Source organism: Arachis ipaensis, chromosome B01, assembly GCF_000816755.2.
Source record: "Arachis ipaensis cultivar K30076 chromosome B01, Araip1.1, whole genome shotgun sequence".
Classification (NCBI taxonomy): Eukaryota; Viridiplantae; Streptophyta; class Magnoliopsida; order Fabales; family Fabaceae; genus Arachis; species Arachis ipaensis.
The window spans coordinates 11,569,605-11,578,322 of record NC_029785.2 but is presented as its reverse complement, the minus strand read 5'-3'; the positions used below and the strand labels follow the sequence as shown (position 1 = coordinate 11,578,322).

The window sequence follows — 8,718 nt, the reverse complement described above, 5'->3', positions numbered from 1 at the left end:
TATATATAGTAATATATGTTAATTATTAAATAGTGATAGATCTTTTTATTTTAACGTTAATAAAAGAAAAAAAAATCTAAATACCCAATTCGTAACACCGTGAACAAGAACCAAAGGAAATTGAAACCCTCCCCCCGTTCTTTCTTTTCCCAATTCGTAACCCTAGCCTCTCATTGCCGTCGCCGTCCCAAGCTCCTCAGCGTCGCCGCTGTCCTAAGCTCCTCAGCGCGATTGCTTCTTCCTCTTCGCTGTTTTGCAAAACCCAAAAATCTCAACACATCGTCTTTATCTTCGTTGGCTTCTCTGTTCGTCGAAGGTTAGTGTCGTCCGCTCTTGGGGTACTGCGCTCGTTAAGATCTCTCCTTATACCTTCTCCACCGTCGGCATCGGCGTCTCCATCGGTGTCTCAGTTCTCGATGCTGCTTGGTACGCCGTTTTCCTTTTCCGTTTCAGATTTTCTCAATTTATTTTTCGTAACCAATTTCTGATAATCTTCTTTTTGGATTTGTGAAGGGGGATTTACGTGCTGCAATCAAGGCTCCCCGAATCACTTCTACGAATCTCATTAGGTACGAGCCATATATAAAATAAAATCGTTGCAAATTAAACTATGGAAATTATTAATAAGTTTTGTACCAGCAGAGTTCAAATCAAACTGGCTCGTACGTATTCTTCAAGACTTGTTAATAATCGTATAATTTGAAAGCTAAATGATGATGTATTAAAAAAACTTCATTCAAAGAAAAAGTTCAATTTATCTTGGATTTAGATTCTTTAAAGTTTGAATTTCATTTTAGAGAGTAAAGTGTGATCTCTCACCATTTATTTTATAAGTGGGACCAAGAATAAATATGAGAGAGAAACTATTCAATGGTAGAAGATCACACTTTACCCTCTAAAGTACAAATTTAAAATTTAGAGGATCCAAATTCATTTATCTTATACGAAGTAACTAACTTAGATAAGTATGTAGGAGAGTATTATTTGATTCTCAATAATCAAGAGACTAGAGAGACTCTAAATATACTAAACTACATGATCACACTAATATATGTGTCTGGAGTATATTTAAGGTATGTTTCAAAAGTAATTATAACTACTTACTTTTAACTTTTAAAATTTTTGTAAGCTTGAAAATATATTTTCAGATGCACACTCTAATAGATAGTTTACACAAAATAAATAAAGTAATAATAAAATATTGATTAGTGACTTGTTAAGCTGCTATTTTGTTTTGGACTTATGGCAGTGAGTGTTTTGAATTTTGAATTTGTGATAAGTGATTTGTGATTTGTGATTAGTGATTTTGTTATGCTGCTGGTTTGAATTAATTTAGGGGTGATTATTTGTTATGCTGCTGTATAGAAAATTTTTTAAATCATGTATAAAAAATTCTTGTTCACATGTCTATTTCATGAGTCTTTACCTCCACAAAGTGACGATGATCAAAATTCGTTAATTAATTCTCACTTAGCATTGCTACTCTATATTATGTATATATATCAAGATCATGGGACACTAATGGGAATTATTCTGCCTATTTTAGATGCGAACCCATGTTAATAAAAAAAGTTAACTTAATAAGTGCAAAAAATGTACATTAATATAGGAACTTAAAATTGGGCATTATTTGGTTTTCCCTTTCTGAACTTGATTATTTTGACTTTGTTTTGTGTACAGGATAATTTTTTCGTACTGGTAAAGACAACAAGAGTTGAGTAGTTGCTGCGGCACCGTTTATAATAACATTTTTGTTCTATTCTAACTTCTTTATTTCTTTTGCTAGTTGGAGAACATGATGTGAAGAAAATATGTTTTATACAAATATAAGATGGGATGGGTCTTATAATGATTTTGGTTATCTAAATGTATTATTTTGATGTGTTCTTTACATTTCGATAAGAGACTTTATCCGATATTACATGTAATGGATAAATTACACCCTATTTTGATTAGTGTTGTAATGGATATGAAGTTTTTAATGAAACTTTTATGATTTACATTTATTGAATTTCTCATTCTTAGATTTATTTTGTGATTATCATCATTTTGGGATGTGATTATACTTTAAAAAAATTTTCATAAAATAAAACAGGTTACCATAGATAAGTTATGGCCACGGTGAAAACTGTTACCATATATAAGGTTATGGTCACGGCAAAAAACCGTGACCATAGATAAACTATGGCCATGGTGAAAACAGTGACTATAGATACTATGGTCACGGTTTAAGGAGGGGTGACCATAGGGGCTATGGTCACAGCCAAAACTGTGACCATAGGTAAGGCTATGGTCATGATTTTTAGGTGGGGTGACCATAGAGGCTATGGTCACGGTCAAAACTGTGACCATAGATATAGCTATGGTCATGGTTTTTGGTGGGGTGACCATAGAGGCTATGGTCATGGCCAAAACCGTGACTATAGATAAGGCTATGGTCACGGTTTTGGGAAGGGGTGACCATAGAGGCTACGGTCACGGTCAAGACCGTGACCATAGATATGGCTATGATCACGGTTTTGGGTGGAGTGACCATAGATAAGGCTATGGTCACGGTTTTGGGAAGGGGTGACTATAGAGGCTATGGTCATGGTTTTATCGCATGACCATAGATTAACCTATGGTCACGGTAAAAAAACGTGGGCTAAAATGTCAGAATTTGAACATTACAACCGTGCCTATAGATAAAAAAACCGTGATCATAGGTCTATGGCCACAAGAGAATAGGCCACGGCAGAAAAACCGTGACCATAAACCTATGGTCACCCTTTTCACTAGCTTGACCATAGACCTTTTTTTTGTAGTGAGAGAAAAAATTTTTGCACAAATCTCAAGAAGAGAAAGTCCATTTGAATAGAGATTTATATTGGCTCATAAATCATAATAACTTGTCACATGACAAGTTATTATTAAAATAAATAATTATATAAAATTTTAATTAATTAAATAATTATATTAAATAATGATATTACGATGTTGAAAACGACTTATCACAACCTCAGCTGGGAAAGGAAGATTTTGCACCATACCATCAATTTTTCTAAAGAAATGCCAAATTTTGAAATAGGCAGCAGCATAGACAGTTGAAAGAAGACCTGGTTGAACACATATGGCAATTTCACAATACTTGTCGTTAACTATAGAGCTTACCTATGTTTTTTTTATATTAAGTATTTTTACAAATTAATGTAATCTCGAATTATATATTGTGCATTATTTTTATATATGATTTTTTTAATATTAATACTTTTTAACAGTGAATTATTTTTGAATTTATATATTTAAAAAATATTATTGTAAAAAAATTATATTAATTTTAATTATTTTAATTAATTAATTAAGTGGGATCATAATAGGGACTAAAGTTAGTTCCTCCTAATAGAGAAGAGAGAGATGCTTTGAGTTCCTATTTATTATTTAGGGATAAGTGCTTTTTTCATCCCCAAGGTCTGGAGTCAAAATCAATTTCGTCCCTAATCTTTTTTTGTTATTAAAATCATCCTCAACATTACAAAACGTTATAAAATCGTCCTTTTCTATATCAATTATATTTTTTGACCAAATTACCCTTAACAAATAATAAAGATAATATTAAAAAATAATAACAAAAAACAAAAACAAACCCTCCAACCCTGCCCCTGCCCCCGATATCTCTTCCCTGTTCTCTCTCTATCCCGTTTTTGCTACTCTCTTCGAATTTTCCCTTCCCCAAACTCCAATTCTTCTTCTCAACTTAAACAAAAAACCTTTTTCCTTCAGCCAATTCAGCAACAACAACAACCACAAAATAAATTTCAAGGGTTAAGTACTTTAGATTTAGCAACAACAAATTCAGCATTTTCAGCCAATTCAACAACAACCATAAAATAAATCAACAGAAATTTCAGATTTAACAATTCAATAATCATCATCAGCTACAACTTCAGATCAAAATCAGTAATAATAGAAATTTTTTATGTTCTTCAAAAAAAAAAAAAAAAAAGGAAGAACGAAAAGAGGAAGGAAGTGACAAAAATAAAAAAATTTCTCCTACTGCTGCTGGCGCTGGCACTGCCGTAGCTGTGGGTGATGGAGCTCGACGCTGACAAGAAGAGCTTTCTCTGTAGACCCAAACTTGATCCGGCCAACGGCCCGTGTGATCTTGCACGTGGTTGAAGAGGATGCGGTTGCATGTGAAGATCCCGTAGACCTCACAGTGGCGGAGATGTGGGAGCGCACGGCCTCTAGAAGGCAGAGGGCCAAGGCTCAAAGTTTCAATCTTGGTGCCGAAAGTGAGTCTGTGAAGGTGATGGATGGGAACGAAGCAAGAGAAGCATGTGCTGAGGGAGCGAAGATAGTGGATGGACCGGTTCAGGCGGTGGAAGCAATGGTGGTAGCATCGCCGTGTGAGAGAAGAACGAGTGTTCTTGGATTTGAAGAGATTAGGAGGAAGGGGATGGACAGGAAACTCAGAAATTGAAGATATTGGGAAAAAGGCTTTGCTTTATGGTGGTGGTGGTGGTGGAAGGAAAAAGAATTCTGATAATGATTTTATGGGGTGTTAATGAGAATGTTAATGGGAAAGAGAGGGTTAATGGAAAGTGATGATCATGGTAAGATGATGTTTAATTTTTTTGTTAAGGAGATGGTGGTGATGATCACAGTGGGATGGGGTTTATTTTTTTTGTTAAGGGGATGGGAATGAGGATAGGAATAGGGATGGGAATGGGGTGTGGTGGGTTGGGGTGGATTATGTTTTTATTTTTAATATATTTATTTTTTTATTAATTAACTAAGGATAATTTAGTCAAAAAATAAAATTGAGATAAAAAAAGGATGGTTTTATAATATTTTGTAACGTTGGGGATGATTTTAATAACAAAAAAAAGGCTCGGGACGAAATTGATTTTGACCCCAGACCTTGGGGACAAAAAAGTACTTATCCCTATTATTTATAACGCAAAAGCTGATGTAGAGTTACTTTTTATGACAGGTGGACCATAAATAGGGACTGGGTTGAGTTTCCTATTGGAGATGGTCTTATGCACCTGAAGGAACTTAATGATTAAGTGTGATAACTAGTAAATATTATTTGATGAGTGATTATGAAAATAATATTGGCTCTTTATTTGGAGAGATTTTTTTTATATAATTTTATCAATAATATTTTATATTTATGTGATTTTTCTGACCAATTCAACCAAGTTATTTTTTATTCACGCGTCCTCCACATAATTTTATATTATTTATACCACTTATAACACAAATAGATATTCGATTCACTGCAATATAATTTTAGGTTCACAGAGCTTATACATTTCGGTTTATAAATGTGTGAGAGTATCCATTTATACAGGTATAATCTGGTTTTTGGTTTTTTTTTTTGTGGGCGTGAATCACCACAGTTAGTCGACACTTTTTGGATGCGTTTTGATGAAAAATGAGGACATCCAATAATTCAAATGGCTATTCGAATGTTGGCTTCGTTGTATGGGAGGGAAGGCACCAAAAGGAATTTTTACCAATCAATGCGCATCGATGCTGTAAAATCCGCGAAATTAATAAACAATTAGCAAATAAATTAATTATTATTCAAAGAAATTAGAAAATTAAATTTTATAGTTTAAAATGGAAGAAATAATTAAAATATGAATTTTGACACTAATTTTAAAGATTTTGGCCTAAAATTAGACCAACGAGCCGAACTGGTTGAACCGAGCCTAAGGCCCAACCCAAGCCCACAATTAATAAGAACCTGAGCTCTTCTTCCCTTCCCTTGCTTCATAGTGAAACACGCTGGGAAATTGAAGAAGGGAGCGGAGGGGAATCAAAACCCTTGTTCCAATTTCAATTCCACTTATCTTTTAATCTGGAGTTCCGATTGACGAGTCATCAGTGGCCACGTGTTTGCTTCAGAATTCTCTACAAATTTCACTAACCAATTTGGTAAGAAACCCAATTTTTCTTACCCAAATCTCTCCGCTTCAGTTTCGAATGTATGAGATTTTGGTATTGAGGATTATGTGATTTTGATGTCTTAGGACCGAATTAGCTTGTGAAAATTATTGAGTTTTGTTCATTTGAGTGATAATATGTGATAATATGTGATATTAGATTGAATTTGGATATTGGTTGGAGTTGATTAATGATGTGGAGCAAATGATGCTGAGTTGAACTTGTTTGATTGAGAATTTGGAGCTTGGAGCTTGTGGTGAGAAGGACTTTTGAAGGGTTTTGTGGCTTAGAGAGGAATCGGCTAAGGTATGATTTTGGTTTCTCGTAGATAATATATAATGTTTTGTGAAAACATAGACTAGATGACCATAGGATAGGTTGAAAATATGGGAATATATTAATGCTAGAAATCTTGATGGAAATGTGAAATTATATTGTCCATAAGTTGATGAATGATGATTTTATTGAGTTGGTTGTAGGAATTGTGTTAATTAAAGTTGTTAATGGGAGTTGATGAATGATTATTTATGATGAAAGATTGAGGATTGGTTGTGTGTGTGTGCGTGTGCGTGTGCGTGTGCGTGTGCATGTGTTGAATAATGAATGAATTGAGAGTTGTAAATGATTTTGATATTGAAATTGGTTTTGCTTATTGGAAATGATTTGAAAATAGTTTGAAAGGTGGTTTGGTTGGGACCCGAGAAGGGTGGCAAATTCTGAATTTTAAAGGAGATACTGTCGAAAATTTTATAAAAATTGGAGATTTGGTTTAAAATATTATTTAGACAAATATGGATAAAAGAATTATATTATTTGACTTCGATTTATAAAGAAAAGAAATACATTATGTTTTGGAACTTGATTTATTAAGACAAGTATTATGTTGGAGTTTCAATTTATCAAAAAAATTATTATATTTTGAGTTTTATTTAGTTAAGAAGAGAATTATGTTTTGAGTGTGAATTATTGATGAACGGAATTGGAGGTGTGATGATGATAATTGTTGAATGAATTGAATGATGATGAGGATGAATTTGATATGGAAATGTTTTGTGGGGATCGTGGTTATTTACCTCCCATGTGTGTGCTATTTTTCAATTGAAAACGTCTGTGGGGATCAAGGTGGTTTACCGCCCGCAGATGGTGGGGATAGAGGTGGTTTACTGCTCATCAAGTGAGGATCGTGGTACTGTACCGCTCACCAGTTTTCAAGAGGACGATGTCCAGGTTAGCTACCGGACATGTCGAGTTGGCTATATAACCGATAGATGAGACTCATCAGCTATAGGGTAGGCATACATCATATGCATATGTGTGTTTTGTTTGATTGTGCATTAATTCGGCTTGCCTATGTGATTATTATGCTTACCTACTATATTTGCTACCTACTGTATCTGTATCATACTTGTGTTTGCTTTGTTTGTATTGCTTGTCTGTGCACCGGAGTTTTAGAGGATTGGAGGAAGGCATAAATTAGGACTTAAGTTAGATAGGAATTAGAAATAAGAACCTTAGATAACCTACCCTGTTTATGGTTTTCAATTTATAAACTTTAAGATTTAAATCTAAGTGTCGGAGTTCTAGGATTGCATCTGCCTTTTTCGAGACCTTATATATTATGTATGTGCGCACCATTACTATACTGAGAACCTCCGGTTCTCATTCCATATCTATGTTGTTGTTTTCAAATGTAGGTCAAGATGTGCCTCAGTGATTGTCGGGAGATTCCTATGGCAAGCGAAGTTGGAAAGTTATATTTTGGGGTTGTCTTTTATGTATTTTCTGTTCATAGTCTTTTTGGAGAACTAGGTGCTTTCTTTATGCATGTTAGGTTACTTTGAAACATATACTTATGCTTATATATGTATTTATACTCCATCCAGCCTTAGCTTTGCAGGTTGCGTCTGGAGCTTGATATTCTGTATTTTTGGTACTCGACTCTTTGTGTATACTTATGTCTTACCCTTATCTTTTCTCCGATTTGACGTTTTTGAGTATAATGCGCTTTTCTTTTCACGGTTTTGTTTAAACTTTTTTTCAAGACTCCTAATTACAAATTTCTTCAACTACATCTACGTATATATTTTATTTTTTAGAGGTCATAATGGCACACCACCTCTATTTTACAGCTTAAGTGTAAAGCTCTGTGTGGTAGGGTGTTACAGATGCAAATGGCTATTGAGATGTGTATGCCAACAACAATTTACCGGTGATGCATTTGGTACATCATGAAGAAGATCCCTAGCAAATTAAACAGGTACAAGCGATGCGAAGAAGTCGAACAAGAGATGAGCCATGTCGTTTGGAACTTGTTTACAAAAGACGCATTCGACAGAAATTAGAATGATTTTGTCACAAAGTACGGTGTTGGAGGTACTAAGTGGCTTTTAGGTAATCGATGTTTTAATTCAAATTATTTGATGCTGTTACTTTTTTTGTGACAACGTGTATAACTTTCGGTTCATCCTTGCGTCTGTTTTTGGTTTATTCTGCATAGCTATTTGAAGATCATTATTTATGGATTCCAATTTATCTGGATCACCACTTTTGGGCCAGGATGAGAAGCACACAAAGGAGCGAGAGTATGCATGCATTTTTTAACAAGTTTATCACATGCAATAACTCCTTGATTCAATTTGTGAAGCAATACGATAATTGCCTAGCAAGTAGAGAGTAAAGTGAGAGAGAGAGAATTTGATATTGCAGATTTTCACACCGTGATACTGTGTGCAACAAAATCAGCAATAGATGCTCAATTTCAGCATGTGTATACTCACAAGAAGT

At 34.3% G+C, this 8,718-nt stretch overlaps 1 long non-coding RNA gene across 1 annotated transcript; it reads left to right on the top strand.

Annotated features, from left to right (window-relative positions):
- On the top strand, positions 71-2,006 carry LOC107616608. The gene is made up of 3 exons (XR_001614573.2): positions 71-426; positions 514-569; positions 1,681-2,006. It is a non-coding gene; the product is annotated as an uncharacterized LOC107616608 (long non-coding RNA).